This window comes from Somniosus microcephalus, unplaced genomic scaffold (genome assembly GCF_052327205.1).
Source record: "Somniosus microcephalus isolate GS21.2 unplaced genomic scaffold, FLI_Smic_1.0 unresolved_chr2, whole genome shotgun sequence".
Lineage (NCBI taxonomy): Eukaryota > Metazoa > Chordata > Chondrichthyes > Squaliformes > Somniosidae > Somniosus > Somniosus microcephalus.
In genome coordinates this window covers 36,319,722-36,340,171 of record NW_028225180.1, presented here as the reverse complement: position 1 = coordinate 36,340,171, position 20,450 = coordinate 36,319,722, and the positions used below count along the sequence as shown (strand labels likewise).

General features: G+C 47.3%; 1 non-coding gene across 1 annotated transcript; it reads left to right on the top strand.

Moving 5' to 3' along the window:
- The first annotated feature begins 289 nt into the window (after window positions 1-289).
- Window positions 290-362, top strand: trnak-uuu (transfer RNA lysine (anticodon UUU)). The gene has a single exon. It is a non-coding gene; the product is annotated as a tRNA-Lys (tRNA).
- The last annotated feature ends 20,088 nt before the right edge of the window (window positions 363-20,450 follow it).

Below are 20,450 nucleotides of genomic sequence, written 5' to 3'. Positions count from 1 at the left end.
ACTTACATTAAAAGTCTGATGTTTTATCGACTGAACTATCCGGGGTCATACAGCACATATCTTATGCACATCTTTGCCCTGCCGTTATAGTAGCAGCTAGCTCACGATTTTTACTTTCACTCACGCAGCCTCACAAAACATAAAAGAGCGTGGTGCCGGTAAGGGTATTTGTGAACTGTGGGTGTGTGAGAGAAATGCGCTGTGCAGCCGGGATCAGTGCAGGAGGATGTCAACGATGTAATGTTGCATCTCGGCCAGTGAATGTCGCTGTGTTAGGTTAGATGTATGAGCCCGGATAGCTCAGTCGGTAGAGCATCAGACTTTTAATCTGAGGGTCCAGGGTTCAAGTCCCTGTTCGGGCGTTGCTTTTGTCAGCGAAGGCAGCACCTAAACTTACACTTAAAAGCAATGACATTAGAAAATACCCTATCAAAAGAATCAGACATTTGCTTGCAAAGTTTTAAAATATATTAAGTAAATACTATAATATGTAATTTATTTCAAAATTCAGATGTTGTGACAAATATGCAACGCAAATGAAAAAGTGTTACTGAGACAACAGGGAAGAGCAGCTTGAAATGCTCGTGTTTCATGGAACTGCATGAAAGTTGCAGCTGATCATCTCAAAACTATCGCTCCATGTACCTCAAAGCACCATGACTAATGACTAATCATTAAATTGCGTTAATGAGATCAGCATGAATGGCTTCTTTTTCACGAGGTTGCCTGAAAGATGGAATTCAGAATTTTGATTTAAAAGCAGCACATAAGCAATGACCTGAAGCCTGGACCCTCAGATTAAAAGTCTGATGTTATACCATGGTGTGGAGATGTCGGAGTTGGACTGGGGTGGACAAATGTAAGAAGTCACACAACACCAGGTTATAGTCCAACAGCTTTATTTGGAATAGCAGTGCTCCGAAAGCTTGTGATTTCAAATAAAGCTGTTGGACTATAACCTGGTGTTGTGTGATGTTATACCGACTGAGCTATCTGGGCTCACGCTCTTTTCACAACACAGTGACATCCAGTGGTTGATAGTGAACATTACATCGTTCTCCACATTGCGGAACACCCCTGTTCAGTCCGTAAGGTGACCCCGAGATTCCGGTCGCCTGTCATTTTAATTCACCGCACCATTCCCACTCAGACCTCACTGTACTCGGGCTCTTGCATTGTTCCACGGAAGCTCAGCGTAAGCTCGAGGAACAGCACCTCATCTTCTGATTTGGCAATTTACAGCCTTCCGGATTCAATATCGAGTTCAACAATTTCAGATCATAACCTCGGCCCCCATTACATTTTTATTTATTTTTTATCCACACCTTTGTTTTGGCCCTTTCCCAGACCCCTTTTTTTCTCTCCCACATGGCAGCTGCCTCTCATTCTACCAGTTCATTTCACACCTAAACTAGAGCCGTCTTTTGTCTCCACTAGTCCTATCACCATCTTGTCTCGATTTGAATACCTCTTAATGTCTCTTCACTTCTCTTTCCTTCTCTCCCAGCCTCGCCTTTTAATCTATTTCATTTCCTGTGCTTTTCCAGTCTTGACAAAGGCTTTGCCCCGAAACATTAACTCTATTTTCTCTCCACGGATGTTGCCTGGCCTGCTGAGCTTTTCCAGCATTTTCTGTTGTTATTACATTGTTCACATTCTGCATTTCATTCTGTATTCATCCCGTCAGGTGGGGACAGGCAACAATGGCTTTGGTCTTCCCTATATTTAATTGGAGAAAATGTCTCCTCATCCAGTAATGGACTAGCAGTCTGACAATTTAGAAATCGTGGAGCGTGTTGAGAGAGGTGCTGGTGAGGTAAAATAATGGGACTCAAGGTGGATAAATCACCTGGACCTGATGGCTTACATCCTAGGGTCTTGAGGGAAGTGACGGTAGGCATTGTGGATGCATTGGTAATAATTTTCCAAAACTCCCTGGACTCAGCAAAGGTCCCGGCAGACTGGAAAACTGCTAATGTAACATCCTTATTAAAAAGGGCAGTAGACAGAAGGCTGGAAACTATAGACCGGTTAGCCTAACATCTGTGGTAGGTAACATTTTGGAGTCCATTATTAAGGAGACAGTAACAGGACATTTGGATAATCATAATTTAATAGGACAAAGTCAGCATGGTTTTATGAAGGGGAAGTCATGTTTGACAAATTTGCAGGAGTTCTTTGAGGAAGTAACATATAGGGTGGATAAAGGGGAACCAGTGGACGTAGTGTATTTAGACTTCCAAAAGGCATTTGACAAGGTGCCACACAAAAGATTATTGCTTAAGATAAAAAATCACGGGATTGGGGGTAATATTCTGGCATGGATAGAGGATTGGCTATCTAACAGAAGGCAGAGAGTTGGGATAAATGGTTCATTCTCAGACTGGCAATCAGTAACTAGTGGTGTTCCGCAGGGGTCAGTGCTGGGTCCCCAACTCTTTACAATCTATATTAACGATTTGGAGGAGGGGACTGAGTGTAACATATCAAAGTTTGCAGATGATACTAAGATGGGAGGGAAAGTAGTGAGTGAGGAGGACATAAAAAACCTGCAAGGGGACATAGACAGGCTAAGTAAGTGGGCAGAGATTTGGCAGATGGAATACAATACTGGAAAGTGTGAGGTTATGCACTTTGGCAGGAAAAATCATAGAGCAAGTTATTATCTTAATGGCAAGAAACTGGAAAGTACTGATGTGCAAAGGGATCTGGGGGTCCTGGTGCACGAAACTCAAAAGGTTAGTATGCAGGTGCAGCAAGTGATTAAGAAGGCCAATGGAATGTTGGCTTTCATTGCTAGGGGGATAGAATATAAAAATAGGGAGGTATTGCTTCAGTTGTACAAGGTATTGGTGAGACCGCACCTGGAATACTGCATACAGTTTTGGTGTCCATACTTAAGAAAAGACATACTTGCTCTCGAGTCAGTACAAAGAAAGTTCACTCGGTTAATCCCGGGGATGAGGGGATGGACATATGAGGAGAGGTTGAGTAGATTGGGAATCTACTCATTGGAGTTCAGAAGAATGAGAGGCGATCTTATTGAAACATATAAGATTGTGAAGGGGTTGGATTGGGTGGATGCGGGGTGGTTGTTCCCGATGATGGGTGAAACTAGAACTAGTGGGCATAGTCTTAGAATAAGGGGCTGCTCTTTCAGAACTGAGATGAGGAGGAACTACTTCACTCAGAGGGTGGTAGGTCCATGGAATATGCTGCCCTAAAAAGCTGTAGAAGCTACATCATTACATAAATTTAAAACAGAAATAGACAGTTTCCTAGAAGTAAAGGGAATTAAGGGTTACGGGGAGCGGGCAGGAATTTGGACATGACTCTAGGTTCAGATCGGACATGGCCCTGTGGGTAGCGGAGCGGGCCCAGGGGCTGTGTAGCCTGATCCTGCTCCTATTTCATGTGTCTAATTCTGTTAGATTCAGGAGATGGTTCTGTGATAGTAGATTGGCGGTTAGGATCAGATCAGCCATGATCTTATTGAATGGTGGAGCAGGCTCGAGGGGCCGATTGGCCTACTCCTGCTCCTATTTCTTATGTTCTTATGAGGTGGAGCTGGGTGTTATCAGCATACATGTGGAGACTGACATTGGGCTTTCAGATGATGTTGCTGAGGGCTGGCATGTAGATGAGAAATAAGATGGGGCCAAGGGTAGGTCCTTGCAGGACACCAGAGGTGATGATGCGGGAGATGAAAGAGAAGCCATTGCAGATGATTCTCTGTTTAATGTTGATTAATTCCAATAATAGTGCATCAGACTTTTATTCTGAGGGTTCAGGTTTTTGTTGAGGGATTCGGCAATGGTAATGCTGTTGAATATCAAGAGGTGGTGGTTAGAGGCTCTCTTGTTGGAGATAGTCATTGCCTGGCACTTGTGTGGTGCGAATGTTACTTGCCACTTATCAGCCCCAGTCTGAATGTCAGCCAAGTCTTGCTGCATGTGGGCACAGAATGCTCCATTATCTGAGGAATTGTGAATGGAACTGAACACTGTACAATCATCAGTGAACATCCCCACTTCTGACATTATGTTGGAGGGAAGGTCATTGATGAAGCAGCTGAAGATGGCTGGGCTGAGGACACTGCCCTGAAGAACTCCTGCAGCGATGTCCTGGGGCTGCGATGATTGGCCTCCAACAACCACAACCATCTTCCTTTGTGCTAGGTATGACTCCAGCCAGTGGAGCGTTTTCCTCTGATCACTATTGACTTCAATTTTACTTGGGCTCCTTGATGCCACACACGGTCAAATCCTGCCTTGATGTCAAGGGCAGTCACTCATCAGAGAGTGCCGTTGAGAGTTTGGGTAAGTGAGAGAGTTCTTTAATGGTTATTTCTCTTTAAACCATTTGGAGTGGTGCAAATTGTTAGTGGCAATTGCCAGTAGTTTCTTGATAAGATTACTTAAGCAATTTAAGTAAAGGGGAAAAGTTAAATATTTGGGATTCTGTTGGTTTAAGATGAGTTAAAGAAGGTAACACTGCAGTAGGAGGTAATTGGCAGGCAGTGAAAACCAGTTCTCTAACCAATGACCAGGGGTGACTCAATTGGCTACAAGCAAACAGTATAAAAAGACCGGTGCTAGTGCGAGCAGCACGGAGTGCGAGTAGCAGAGAGTGCCATTGAGAGTTTGGGTAAGTGGGGTGTTAGGTGCTGTTTTTGTTTTGTTTCTGTCCTTGTTTTTCCTGCCAGTCTCTGGATTAGCAGGCATCATTGAGGCGGTGCAGCGAGGCGAGGCCCAGTCGAGGCAGCTGGAAGCAGCAGCAGGTGTTGAGTCGAGCCGGAGCAGCGAGGTGAGGCAGCCTAAATAGGCTCCACAGGCAACATTCCAAGGGGAGGTCAGAATTCAAAAGTGACATCACAGCCAAGCTGGTAGGTGATTGGCTGGTTGGTGAGTACTTTTCCTTCCCTTTTAACCCTTTATAAGTTGGTAAGTTCAATTAAATAGAGGTGTGATATTCATCATCTAGAATCAGGGCAGAGGGTATTTAAAAATAATAATAATAAATTTAATTAAATACATAGAATGGGAGAGCAGGTGATGTGTTACTGCTGCAATATGTGGGAGCTGGTGGACACCATTGATGTTCACAGTGATCACATTTGCAGTAAGTGTTGGCTGCTCGAGGAACTCCGGCTCCGTGTTGATGAGCGGGAGTCCGAGCTTCAAACACTATGACACATCAGGGAGGGGTAGAGTTATCTGGACTCTGTGTTCCAGGAAGTAGTCACACCAATTAGATTAACGAATTCAGATGTATTCCGTGGTCAGGGACAGGAAGGTGTGACAATGATTGAGGCAGCTATGGGGATTCAGGAGGTTGTGTTGGAGGAGCCACAGCCCTTGCTCTTGTCCAACAGGTTCGAGGCTCTTACTCCCTGTGAGGGCGGGAACAGGGACTGCAGGGAGGATGAGCAACCTGGCCACAGCACCGTGGAACGAGGGGCCATTCAAGTGGGGGGAGTAAAAAGAAATGTTGTAGTGGTACGGGATAGTATCATTAGGGGGATAGATAGGGTTCTTTGCAGCCGAGAGCGAGAGTCCCGAAGGCTGTGTTGCCTGCCCGGTGCCAGGGTTAAGGACATCTCCTCTGGGCTGGAGAGAAATTTGGAGTGGGAGGGGTAGGATCCAGTTGTCGTGGTCCATGTTGGTACCAACGACATAGATAGGACAAGGAAAGAGGTTCTGCTGAGGGAGTATGAGCAGCTAGGGGCTAAATTAAAAAGCAGAACCACAAGGGTAATAATCTCTGGGTTACTACCTGAGCCACGAGCAAATTTGGCTAGGGTAAATAAAATCAGAGAGTTAAATGCGTGGCTCAAAGACTGGTGTGGGAGAAATGGGTTTTGCTTCTTGGGACACTGGCACCAGTAATGGGATGGGAGAGAGCTGTTCCGTTGGGATGGACTTCACTTGACCAGTGCTGGGACTAGAGTCCTGGTGAATCAAATAACTAGGGCTGTAGAGAGGGCTTTAAACTAATTAGTGGGGGGGAGGTTTCAAGAGAGCGAAAAATAAAAATGTCAGCGGAGAAGGAAATAGAGCAAGGTAGCAGTGGGGGAATTAAAAACCAAAGTGTGTCAGGAAGGGACAGAATGTATAAAGATAAAGTTAGAGTATTAAAAGGGGTAAAAGCAGGAATAAATTGTCACAAAACATATTTAAAAGTTCTTTATCTGAATGCACGCAGCATTCGTAACAAAATAGATGAGTTGACAGTACAAATAACTACACATGAGTATGATCTGGGGGCCATTGCAGAAACATGGCTGCAAGGTGACCATGACTGGGAACTAAACATCCAGGGGTATTTGACAATTAGGAAGGATAGACAGGAAGGAAAGGGAGGTGGGGTGGCTATGTTAATAAAGGATGGAATCACTGCAATAGTGAGAAATGATATTGGGTCAAAGGATCAGGATAGTGAAACAGTTTGGGTGGAGATAAGGAATAATAAGGGGAAAAAGTCACTCGTGGGCGCAGTCTATAGGCCTCCTAACAGTTGCAACTCTGTTGGTCAGAGTATAAATCAGGACATTGTTGGGGCTTGTAATAAGGGAACAGCTATAATCATGGGGGATTTTAACTTTCATATTGACTGGACAAATCAAATTGCACAGGGCAGCCTTGAGGAAGAGTTCATAGAGTGCATTAGGGACGGGTTCCTTGAGCAGTATGTAACTGAACCAACCAGGGGGCAGGCAATCTTAGATCTGGCCCTGTGTAATGAGACAGGATTAATAAAAAATGTCCTAGTAAAGGATCCCCTTGGAACGAGTGACCATAACATGGTTGAATTCCAAATTCAGTTGGAGGGTGAGAGAGTTGGATCTCAAACCAGCGTACTAAGCTTAAATAAAGGAGACTATGAAGGTATGAGAGCAGAATTGACTAAAGTGGACTGGGAAAATAGATTAAAGTGTAAGATGATACATAAGCAGTGGTGTACATTCAAGGGGATATTTCACAACTTTCAAGAAAAATATGTTCCAGTGAGGAAAAAGGGGCGTAAAAGAAAAGACAGCCATCCGTGGCTAAGTAAAGTAATAAAGGATAGTATCCGACTGAAAACAAGGGCATATAAAGTAGCCAAATCTAGTGGGAGGATAGAAGATTGGGAAGCATTTAAAAGCCAGCAAAGAATAACTAAAAGATTAATTAAGAAAGGGAAGATAGATTATGAAGGTAAACTAGCAAAAAATATAAAAACAGATAGCAAGAGTTTCTACAGTTATATAAAAAGAAAAAGGGTGGCTAAAGTGAACGTTGGTCCCTTAGAGGACGAGACCGGGAAATTAGTAGTGGGGAACATGGACATGGCAGAGACGCTGAACAGATATTTTGTATCAAAATAACGACAGAAAATGCTGGAAATACTCAGCAGGCCAGGCAGCATCCGTGGAGAGAGACACAGAGTTAACGTTTCAGGTCTGGGACCCTTCATCAGAACTGGAAAAAGCGTGAGATGTAACAGGTATTAAGCAGGTGCAGAGACTGGGGGTGCGGTTAGGAGGAGAGGAAGGAATAGAAAGAATATTCTGTGCTTTTGTAAGAGGCAGGAAAGATAAAATGTTGCAAATGGGAATGGCAAAAATCATACTGCATGAAAAATGGGGGCAGGGATCATTGTCTGAAATTCCAGCTTTTTCCAGTTCTGATGAAGGGTCCCAGACCTGAAACGTTAACTCTGTTTCTCTCTCCACGGATGCTGCCTGGCCTGCTGAGTATTTCCAGCATTTTCTGTCGTTATTTCAGATTTCCAGCATCCGCAGTATTTTGCTATTATGCTAAGATATTTTGTATCAGTCTTTGCAGTAGAGGACACTAAAAATATCCCAACACTGGACAAACAGGGGCTATAGGGGTGGGGGAGGAGCTAAACACGATTAAAATCACTAAGGAGGTGGTACTTGGTAAGATAATGGGACTAAAGGCGGATAAATCCCCCGGACCTGATGGCTTACATCCTAGGGTCTTGAGAGAAGTAGCGGTAGGGATTGCGGAAGAATTGGTGGTAATTTTCCAAAACTCCCTGGATTCAGGAAAGGTCCCAGCAGATTGGAAAACTGCTAATGTAACGCCCTTATTTAAAAAGGGAGGCAGACAAAAGGCTGGAAACTATAGACCAGTTAGCCTAACATCTGTGGTTGGTAAAATGTTGGAGTCCATTATTAAGGAAGCAGTAACAGGACATTTGGATAAGCATCATTTAATCGGACAGAGTCAGCATGGTTTTACAAAGGGGAAGTCGTGTTTAACAAATTTGCTCGAATTCTTTGAGGACGTAACAAACAGGGTGGATAAAGGGGAACCAGTGGATGTGGTGTATTTGGACTTCCAAAAGGCATTTGACAAGGTGCCACACAAAAGATTACTGCACAAGATAAAAAATCATGGGATTGGGGGCAATGTATTGGCATGGGTGGAGGATTGGCTATCTAACAGAAAACAGAGTTGGGATAAATGGTTCATTCTCTGGTTGGCAATCAGCAACTAATGGTGTTCCGCAGGGGTCGGTGCTGGGACCCCAACTCTTTACAATCTATATTAACGATTTGGAGGAAGGGACCGAGTGCAATGTATCCAAGTTTGCCGATGATACAAAGATGGGAGGGAAAGCAGTGAGTGAGGAGGACATAAAAAACCGGCAAAAGGACATAGACAGGCTGGGTAAGTGGGCAAAAATTTGGCAGATGGAATATAATGTTGGAAAGTGTGAGGTTATGCACTTTGAAAAAAAAAATCAAAGAGCAAGTTATTATCTAAATGGAGAGAAACTGCAAAGTGTTACATTACAAAGGGATCTGGGGTCTTGGTGCATGAAACACAGAAAGTTAGTATGCAGGTACAGCAGGTGATCAGGAAGGCCAATGGAATCTTGGCTTTTATTGCAAGGGGGATGGAGTATAAAAGCAGGGAAGTCTTGCTGCATTTATACAGGGTACTGGTGAGGCCACACCTGGAAAACTGCATACAGTTTTGGTTTCCATATTTAAGAAAAGATATACTTGCTCTCGAGGCAGTTAAGAGAAGGTTCACTCGGTTGATTCCGGAGATGAGGGGGTTGACTTATGAGGAATGGTTGAGTAGGTTGGGCCTCTACTCATTGGAATTCAGAAGAATGAGAGGCGATCTTATCGAAACATATAAGATTGTGAGGGGGCTTGATCAGGTGGATACGGCGAGGATGTTTCCACTGATGGGTGAGACTAGAACTAGGGGGCATAACCTTAGAATAAGGGGCTACCCTTTCAAAACTGAGATGAGGAGAAACTTCTTCACTCAGAGGGTAGTAAATCTATGGAATTTACTACCTCAGAGAGTTGTGGAAGCTGCGACATTAAATAAATTTAAAACGGAGATAGACAGTTTCCTAGCTGATAAGGGGATAAGGGGTTACGGGGAGAGGGCAGGGAAGTGTACGTGAGTCTAAGTTCGGATCAGCCATGATCCTATTGAATGGTGGAGCAAGCCCGAGGGGCCGTATGGCCTACTCCTGCTCCTACTTCTTATGTTCTTATGTTCTCTCACCTCACCTCTGGAATTCAGCTCTTTTGTCCATGATTGGGCCAAGGCTGTAATGAGTTCTGGAGCCGAGTGGCTATGGCGGAACCCAAACTGAGCATCAGTGAGCAGGATCTTGTTGAGTAAGTGTCACTTGATAGCACTGTCCATGACACCTTCCATCATTTTGTTGATGATTGAGAGTAGACTGATGGGGATGTAATTGGTTGGATTGGACTTGTCCTGCTTTTTGTGGACATGACATACCTGGGCAGCTTTCCATATTGTCGGTAGATGCCAGTGTTGTAGCTGTACTGGAACAGCTTTTCTAGAGCTGCGGCTAGTTCTGGAGCACAAGTCTTCAGCACAGCAGCTGGGATGTTGTCCGATCCCATAGCCTTTGCTGTATCCAGTGCGCTCAGCCCTTTCTTGATATCACGTGGAGTGAATCAAATTGGCTGAAGACTGGCTTCTGTGATGGTAGGGACCTCAGGAGGTGGCCGAGGTGAATCATTTCACTCGGCACTTCTGGTTGAAGATAGTTGCAAATGCTTCAACCTTATCTTTTGCACAGCGTGCTGGCCTCCGCCATCATTGATGATGGGAATGTTCATGGAGTCTCCTCCTCCCGTTAGTTATTTAAAGATCCACCACCGTTGATGACTGGATGTGACAGGACTGCAGAGCTTTGATCTGATCCATTGGTTCTGGGATCGCTTAGCACAGGGCTTTTTTTGAAGCTTTGTATGCATGGACCCCCATCCGTGTTTATTCTTGCTCACCCGGTGCATGTGTTTGAAAGGATTTTGTGATGGGTCTGCTACTTACAGGTTACATCTTTGCACTGAACCTAAAGTTGCAGTTAACTGACGATTGTCAATGTTTACTTTCACTCACACAGCCCCATAGGCAGAGAGAGTGGGTGTGTGAGAGAAATGCGCTCTACAGATGGGATTACTGCAGAAGGAAATGCAGAATGTGAACTATGTAATGTTTCATGTTAGCCACGAGAGGTCGCTGCGCAATATTCAACATATGATCCCGCTTAGCTCAGTCGGTTTAACATCAGACTTTTAATCTGAAAGTCCAAGGTTCAAGTCCCTGTTAAATTGCTGCTTTTAAATTAAAAGTTCTCAATTCTATCTCTCGTGCAACCCTGTAAAACTTGAGTCTTTCCTGCTGCCGCAATAAAACACATTAATATCTGCTCAATGTTTGCCACAACACAGATTTTTCAAATCTAATTTATTTTATAATACTATTTTTATATGTTTTAAAACTTTGCAACTAAACTGATTTTTGATAAGGTATTTTCCAATGTCATGGCTTTCCAGTGTAAACTGGGTCTTGCTTTCATTAATAAAAGCAACACCCTGGACACTCAGATTAAAGTCTGAAGCACTGTTTTTGGATTTATTCAACATTAAACAGGTTTACAACATTGTGATCATTCATTTGAACGATACAACCATTCCTTTACTAGATTTTAGCTACAAATTTTAAATTCATCATAAAAGACAGAAACCAAATTGGTATTATTCTTTCATACTGTGCAATCTTTCCTTTACCATTTATTACCTTCAGAAATTAAAGTTTGCTATGTCGCCCATGACATATTTATCTATTGAACTTCAAAAGCTAGTCAAGAATGCCTTCCTTAAATTCTATTCCGAATAAGAAATGCACAAAACCTCTTCATACAAACTTACAGCACAGAAGGAGGTCAATCGGCCCATTGTGCCTGAGCTGGCTCCAAGAAAGAGCAGTCGTGTTTAGTCCCACCTCACCGCTTTTTGCCCATAACCCAGTAAGTTCCTCATTCTCAAGTGTCTGTCCAACTCCCTTTTATAGAATCAGCTTCCACCACCTTGTGATGAAATATTTCCATTCATCACTGCCTGTGACTGAGATCGGTTTCAGTGTCATTTCCCTTCCCCCAGACCTCATTGTATTATGTACTGGAATGTGCTGTATTGTATACTGGAATGTGCTGGAATGTGCTGTGTGTAGGGCTCCGCCCATACCTGGCCCCGTTTGTAAGCTAGCTTCAGTCTCGCCAAAATCTCCAGAAGGATGACATCTCTCTCGCTTACGTGTTTCATTCTAAGTTAATAAAAGCCTTGTTTTGTTCTGCTACCTTCGAGTCTCGGAATTATTGAGGCACATCAATTTTATTAACTTATTTTTCAACACTATGGATCAACTCCTGAAACCCGAACGTTTGGATTTGGATCAACATGCTCCGGACGCATCAGCACGCTTCGGACACTGGTTTGAGTGTAAGGAATTCTTCCTGGACAATTCCGCAGCCGTCAAAGACGCTACAGACGCTGCAAGGATGAGACTCGGAATTCTGAGGAATTGGGTAAGCCACCGGGTTTACCCCCTCATCCAAGGCGCCGAGACGTACCTGGCCGCCTGCGACATCTTAAAGGCGCATTACCAGCAGCCTACGAATGAGGTGTATGCTAGGCACCTGCTCGCCACCCGCGCACAGCGACCTGGGGAATCGGTGGAGGAGTTCCTAAGCACCCTGAAAATGCTTGGCAAAGACTGCAAGTGCCGAGATGTAAAAGCCGCGGTGTACACTGACGAGCTTGTTCGCGATGCCTTCATCACAGGCCTCAGCTCCACTTACATCCGGCAAAGACTGCTGGAAAAAACGGGGTTGGACCTGAAACAGGCTGCGGACACCGCGCGATCCCTGGATGTGGCCCAGAGAAACTCGGACGCCTACTCTTCAGCCCGCGCCGTCCACGCCGCCACGTGTGCACCGAGGGCGCCGCCATCTTGGAAGGCATCTTCCCCGCCCGACAGCCCGACACCGGCTGGGCCCCGCTCTCCCCCCAGAAGCCCTACGACAGCCGCGACGCGTCAGGGACCCAACTGCTACTTCTGCGGGCAGCCAAAGCACACCAGAAACCTGTGCCCGGTGAAAGGCACCACCTGCTTTAAGTGCGGTAAGAAGGGGCACTTCGGGAAGGTGTGCAGAGGGAACCCCGCCGGAAAACCCGCCACCGCCGCGTGTGCGCCGTGGGAGTGGCCATCTTGGACGCCATCTTGCCCGACCTCGTGGGGTCCGCCATCTTGTGAGCAGACAGCGTGGACGCCATCTTTTATCAATCAGGGCCCTACAGTGGCATCGGTCACAGTGGACCAGACCAGGCCGCACCCGCTATCCAGATCAATGGTGGACATCGAGGTAAACGGGTGCCGGGTTAAATGCTTAATTGACAGTGGAAGCACGGAGAGCTTTATCCACCCAGAACTGGCACAACAACTCTCCCTAAAGGTGGTCCCTACTCAGGGTACCATCTCTATGGTTGACAAAACCCAGACATCGACCATTCTGGGTTACTGCACGGTACAATTGTGCGTTAACGGAACTGTATATGATAATTTTAAAGTATTAATCATGAAGAACCTATGTGCGAGCATAATCTTGGGCCTGGATTTCCAGTGCAACCACCAAAGCATCACGCTCAAGTACGGTGGGTCCCAGCCGCCCCTCACAGTGTGCGGTCTGGCTACCCTGAAGGTAAAGCCGCCTTCGCTATTCGCGAACCTTACCCCTAACTGCCGGCCAATAGCGACCAAAAGCAGGAGGTACAGCTGGGAGGACAGGTGGTTTATCGCGACCGAGGTAGACAGGCTCCTGAAAGAGCGCATTATTGAACGCAGCAACAGCCCGTGGCGCGCCCAAGTGGTAGTGGTAAGGGGTAGCGAGAAGAAACGGATGGTGATCGACTATAGTCAAACGATCAACAGGTACACCCTACTAGACGCCTACCCGCTACCCCGCATATCAGAAATGGTGAACCAAATCGCCCAATACCGGGTGTTCTCCACCATCGACCTCAAGTCAGCGTACCACCAGCTCCCTATCAGACCAGAGGACCGCCCGTACACCGCCTTCGAGGCGAACGGACGCCTCTACCAATTCCTCAGAGTCCCCTTTGGGGTGACGAATGGGGCCTCGGTCTTCCAGAGGGAGATGGACCGCATGGTCGATGACCATCACTTGCAGGCAACCTTCCCCTACCTCGACAATGTCACCATCTGCGGTCACAACCAGCAGGATCACGACTCGAACCTCGAGAGGTTCCTGAAAACCGCACAAAAACTCAACCTCACCTACAACGAGGACAAGTGCGTTTACAACACCACGCGCCTCTGCATACTAGGCAGCGTGGTGGAGAATGGGGAAATCGGACCAGACGCCGACCGATTGCGCCCCCTACGGGAGCTGCCCCTGCCCAACACTCCCAAAGCCCTGAAAAGATGCCTGGGGTTATTTTCTTATTATTCCCAATGGGTCCCCAACTACTCCGACAAAGCCCGCCCCCTCTTGAAAGCATCCTCTTTCCCGCTCTCTGCTGAGGCCCACGCCGCCTTCAAAAGCATTAAGCAGGATATTGAGCGGGCCACGCTACAGGCAGTGGACGAGAACACTCCATTTCAAGTGGAAAGTGATGCATCTGACTTCGCCTTGGCGGCCACCCTCAACCAGGCGGGGCGGCCCGTAGCTTTCTTCTCGAGGACCCTCCAAGGGCCCGAGATCAGACACTCATCCGTGGAAAAGGAGGCCCAAGCCATCGTGGAGGCAGTGCGCCACTGGCGCCACTACCTTGCCGGCAAACGCTTCACCCTACTTACCGACCAACGGTCGGTAGCGTTTATGTTCAATAATAAACAGAGGGGGAAGATTAAAAATGATAAGATTCTTAGGTGGCGGATCGAGCTCTCCACCTTCGAGTACGACATCATTTACCGGCCAGGGGCCCTTAACGAATCCCCTGACGCCCTCTCACGAGGGATGTGTGCCAGCGCCACCGGGGATCAGCTACAGACCCTCCACAATGACATCTGCCACCCAGGGGTCACGCGGCTGTTCCACTTCATAAAGTCCCGTAACTTACCCTACTCGATTGAGGAAGTTCGGTCCCTGACCAGGAACTGCCGCACTTGCGCTGAGTGCAAGCCTCGGTTCTACCGCCCAGATAGAGCCCACTTAATCAAAGCTACACGGCCCTTTGAGCGGCTCAGCTTAGATTTCAAGGGCCCCCTCCCGTCCGTCGACCGCAATGTTTACTTCCTGAACATTGTGGACGAATACTCCCGGTTCCCATTCGCCTTCCCCTGCCCAGACATGACCAGCGCCACGGTCATTAAATGCCTCAACAGCCTGTTCTGCCTGTTCGGTATGCCGAGCTACATCCATACGGATAGGGGGGCATCCTTCATGAGTGAAGAGCTACGCCAGTACATGCTGTCCAGGGGGATCGCCACGAGCCGTACCACCAGCTACAACCCCCGGGGTAACGGCCAAGTGGAGCGAGAGAACGGGACAGTATGGAAAGCAGTCACTCTAGCTCTAAGGACCAAGGGCCTCCCTATCTCCCGCTGGCAGGAAGTCCTCTCAGATGTGCTCCATTCGATACGGTCGCTATTGTGTACGGCCACTAATACCACGCCTCATGAACGAATGTTTGTCTTTCCCCGGAAATCCACCTCAGGCGTATCCATGCCGTCATGGCTCTCCACCCCAGGTCCGGTACTCGTGCGAAGGCATGTGAGGGGCCACAAGACGGACCCTGTCATGGAGCCAGTACACCTACTCCACGCCAACCCCCAATACGCATATGTCCGGCACGCCGATGGAAGGGAGGACACCGTGTCCATAAAAGACGTCGCCCCAGCCGGCATCGACAACAACCACGGCAATAGCGGCAACGACGATCACAGCAACTCTTACCCACCCACTACTCTTTCATCACCCCCGGAAGAACACCGACCAACGGCACCCCCACCAACTACCCCTTCAACAACCCTGGCGGCACCCCCGGCAGAGACCCAGGAGGCTACCGGGGACACCCAGCCGACACCCGCGGCACCGCAACAGCCACGTCGGTCGCAGAGGACTATCAAACCCCCGAACAGACTAAATCTATAGAAGGGGTGAATGTGATGAAATATTTCCATTCATCACCGCCTGTGACTGAGATCGGTTTCAGTGTCATTTCCCTTCCCCCAGACCTCATTGTATTGTGTACTGGAATGTGCTGTATTGTATACTGGAATGTGCTGGAATGTGCTGTGTGTAGGGCTCCGCCCATACCTGGCCCCGTTTGTAAGCTAGCTTCAGTCTAGCCAAAATCTCCAGAAGGACGACATCTCTCTCGCTTACGTGTTTCGTTCTAAGTTAATAAAAGCCTTGTTTTGTTCTGCTACCTTCGAGTCTCGGAATTATTGAGGCACATCACACCTTTTAAGTCGTTCACATTCTGTATTTCCCTCTGCAGTGATCCCGTCTGTACAGCGCATTTCTCTCACACCCCCCACTCTCACTGCCTCCCACAGGCTTCACTTCTCAAATACCCCCGACACCGCAAACCCCCGGTATGCTCTTTAATTTTTGTTTTTTATGCGGCTGCGTGAGTGAAAGTAAAAATTGATCTTGAGCTAACTGCAACTGTAGAGCCAATGCAAAGATGTAGTGTAGATGTAGTGTCCAGGGTTCAAGTCCCTGTTCGGGCATTGCTTTTATCAGTGAAAACAAATCCCAGTTTACACTTGAAAGCCATGCCATTGGAATATACCCTATCAAAGATCAAAGAAGGCCATGTACAGCGGTTGCTGCTGTTCCCTGCATTTCTCTTGCAATTGACGTGCGGTGAAGATCATGTCGATTGTGCCCCTTAGTGGGCGGATTCTGGGAGGAGCTCTTTGGCCACTGGGAGAAGGCGATTGAGGAGGATTCTTGCGATGACTTTCCCTGTGGCAGACAGCAGGGAAACTCCTCTGTAATTACCGCAATCGGACTTGTCACCTTTCTTGAAGGTGCAGCCTTCGGTCACCTGAGGAAGAGAGCGTTTGAAGACCAGGACCTTAAACCCGGCACTAAGCTCATGGTCTACAGAGCAGTAGTGATACCCATCCTGCTGTATGCCTCAGAGACATGGACCATGTATAGCAGGCACCTCAAACCACTGGAGAGGTACCACCAACGCTGCCTCTGCAAGATCCTGCAAATCCATTGGCAGGATAGGCGCACCAACGTCAGTGTTCTTGCTCAGGCCAACATCCATAGCATGGAAGCTTTGACCACGCACAATCAGTTCCGATGGACGGGTCACATCATCCGCATGCCCGATACGAGACTCCCAAAATAAGCGTTCTTCTCGGAGCTCCGGCACAGCAAGAGAGCCCCAGGTGGGCAGAGGAAATGCTTCAATGACACCCTCAAGGCCTCCTTGAAAAAGTGTAGCATCCCGACCAACACCTGGGAATCCCTGGCCCAAGACTGCACAAAGTGGAGGAGAAGCATCCGGGAAGGCGCTGAACACTTTGAGTCTCTTTGCCGGGACCAAGCGGAAGCCAAGCGCAGACAGCGCAAGGGGTACACGTCAACCCAAGCACCCCACCCACCCGCCCCTTCAACCACCATCTGCCCCACCTGTGACAGAGACTGTAGGTCCCACATTGGACTCATCAGTCACCTGCGAACTCATTTTTAATGTGGAAGCAAGTCATCCTCGGTTCCGAGGGACTGCCTAAGAGAGAGAGAGACCCTATCAAAAAAATCAGGTTTCCTTGCAATGTTTTAAAACATATAAAGATAAACATATAAAAAATTAGAAAACAAATTATATTTGTAAAATCTGTGTTGTGGCAAACGTTGAGGAGATAGTAATGAGCTTTATTGAGACTGCAGGAAAGACTGAAATTTGACGGGGTTGCGTGGGAGATAGAATTGAGAATTTTATTTTAAAAGCAGCATTCGACTTGAACCCTAGACCCGCAGATTAAAAGTCTGATGCTCTACCGACTGAGCTATCCGGGCTCACGGGCTCAAATTGCACACCGACCTTCCGTGGCTAAGATGGAACATTACATCATTTATATTCTGCATTTCTTTCTGCAGTAATACCGTCTGCACAGCACATTTCTCTCACACGCCCACTAAGTTGCAGACCCATTCGGAAATTATTTCAGATGCGTGTGCTGGGAACATAGAAACATAGAAGATAGGAGCAGGAGTAGGCCATTCGGCCCGTCAAGCCTGCTCCGCCATTCAATGAGATCATGGCTGATCATCCAAATTCAGTACCCTGTCCCTGCCTTCTCCCCATATCCCTTGATCCCTTTAGCCTTAAGAAATATATCCAACTCTTTCTTGAATATATTTAATGAACTGGCCTCCACCGCCCTCTGTGGCAGAGAATTCCACAGGTTCACCACACTCTGGGTGAAGAAATTCCTCCTCATTTCAGTCCTAAATGGCTTACTCCTTATCCTTAGACTATGACCCCTGGTTCTGGACTCCCCGGCCATCAGAAACATCCTTCCTGCATCTAGTCTGTCCAGGCCTGTCAGAATTTTATAGGTTTCGATGAGATCCCCTCAATCTTCTAAACTCCAGTGAGTATAAGCCCAATCGACACAATCTCTCCTCATACGTCATTCCTGCCATCACAGGTATCAGCCTGGTGAATCTTCGCTGCACACCTTCCATGGCAAGAACGTCCTTCCTCAGGTAAGGCGACCAAAACTGCACACAATACTCAAGGTGTGGTCTAACCAAGGCCCTGTACAACTGTAGCAAGACATCCTTCTTCCTGTACTCGAACCCTCTTGCTACGAAGGCCAACATACCACTTCCCTTCTTAACCCCCTGGGCTGTGAGACTAAACACGGACGGTGGAAAATGCAAATAAGGCTTCAAATGCAACCCTCTGTAAAAATGTGGAAAGAGCATAAGAACATAAGAAATAGGAGCAGGAGTAGGCCATCCTTCTTAGGCAATCCCTCAGAACCGAGGATGACTTGCTTCCACGTTAAAAATGACTCCGCAAGATCTCAGGTGACTGATGAGTCCAATGCGGGACCTACAGTCTCTGTCACAGGTGGAGCAGACGGTGGTTGAAGGGGCGGGTGGGTGGGGTGCTTGGGTTGACTTGTGCTCCTTGCACTGCTGAGGAAATCTACACAATATAAGGGGTTAATTTCGGGTGCTTGCTGGGTAAAAGTTTCCTGACTTGACATAGGTCAAGAGTCGATGTGTAACTAGAGCTATTGCACGTACCTGGATTACAACCAAGAACAGATGTCTGCCCACCTAATGAGAATGTAGAAGTGAAACAATGGGTTCCGTTTGAAGTACCCAGTGACCTAATAACTTGTTAGACCTAGTCTCCAGATACATGATTAAGATTAAAGAGGACCTCTGGTTACACGATTCATATCCTGTTATATCTTAACCGTTGACTTATGTGTCCAGGATCCTTCTGTCAATATGTCATAAGACCTAATGATTAATCTAAAATGTATCCTGATTGAGGAACAAAGGAATGTCAATTAAACTTGTTTCTTACACTGTATAAATATGGAACGCTTACGCTGTATCATTGGAATAGTAGCCTCACCCTTTGAGTGGAGGTACTGATTCCCCTTGCAAGTGAAATAAAAGGCCTGTCCGTCTGACGAATCCAAGAGTGTATTGAGTCATTACCCAGAGCTAAATAAAAGGCACTTCGACACTGCTTGCGCTTGGCTTCCGCTTGTTACTGGCGAAGAGACTCGAGGGGTTCGGCACCTTCCCAGATGCTTCTCCCCCGCTTTGTGCGGTCTTGGGCCAGGGATTGCCAGGTGTCAGTGGGGATGTTGCACTTTTTCAAGGAGGTTTTGAGGGTGTCCTTAAAGCGTTTCCTCTGCCCGCCTGGGGCTCTCTTGCCGTATCGGAGCTCCGAGTAGAGCGCTTGTTTTGGGAATCTTGTATCGGGCAGGCGGATGATGTGACCCATCCATCGGAGCTGATCGAGCGTGGTCAAAGCTTCGATGCTGGGGATGTTGGTCTGAGAGAGAACACTGACGTTGGTGCTCCTTTCCTGCCAATGGATATGCAGGACCTTGCAGAGCCAGCATTGGCGGTACCTCTCCAGTGCTTTGAGATGGCTGCTGTACATGGTCCATGTCTCTGAGGCATACAGCAGGGCGAGCATCACTGCTGCTCTGTAGACCATGAGCTTGGTGCCGGGTTTGAGGTCCTGGTCTTCAAACACTTTCTTCATCAGGTGACCGAAGGCTGCACTGGCACACTGAAGGCGGTGTTGGACTTCGTCGTCGACGTCTGCCCTTGTTGACTGTAGGCTAGAGTCAGCGTCATAGAGTCATAGATTTATACAGGACAGAAAGAGGCCCTTCGGCCCGTCATGTCCACGTTGGCCATCAAGCCCTATCTATTCCCTCCTTGCTATTCGCCACTCCACCAATTTTCGTGTCATTTGCGAACTTACTGATCATACCTCCTACATTCATATCTAAATCATTAATTTACACTACAAACAGCAAAGGACCCAGCACCGAACCCTGCAGTACACCACTGGACACAGGCTTCCAGTCACAAAAACAACCTTCAACCATCACCCTCTGCTTCCTGCCACTAAGCCAACTTTGGATCCAATGTGCCAAATTGCCCTGGATCCCATGGGCTCTTACCTTCTTGACCAGTCTCCCATGCGGGACTTTGTCAAAAGCCTTACTGAAGTCCATGTAGACTACATCAACTGCACTACCCTCATCCACACACGTAGTCACACCCTCGAAAAAGTCAATCAAATTAGTTAGACATGATCTCCCCCTGACAAAGCTATGCTGACTATGCTTGATTAATCCTTGCCTCTCCAATTGGAGACTAATTCTGTCCCTCAGAATTTTTTCCAATAATTTCCCTGCCACTGATGTTAGGCTCACTGGCCTGTAATTCCCTGGTTTATCACTACTACCCTAACAATGTTAGCTGTCCTCCAGTCCTCTGGTACCTCCCCTGTGGCCAGAGAGATTCTGAAAATTTGTGTCAGAGCCCCTGCAATCTCCTCCCTTGCCTCACACAGCAGCCTGGGATACATCTCGTCTGGGCCTGGGGATTTATCC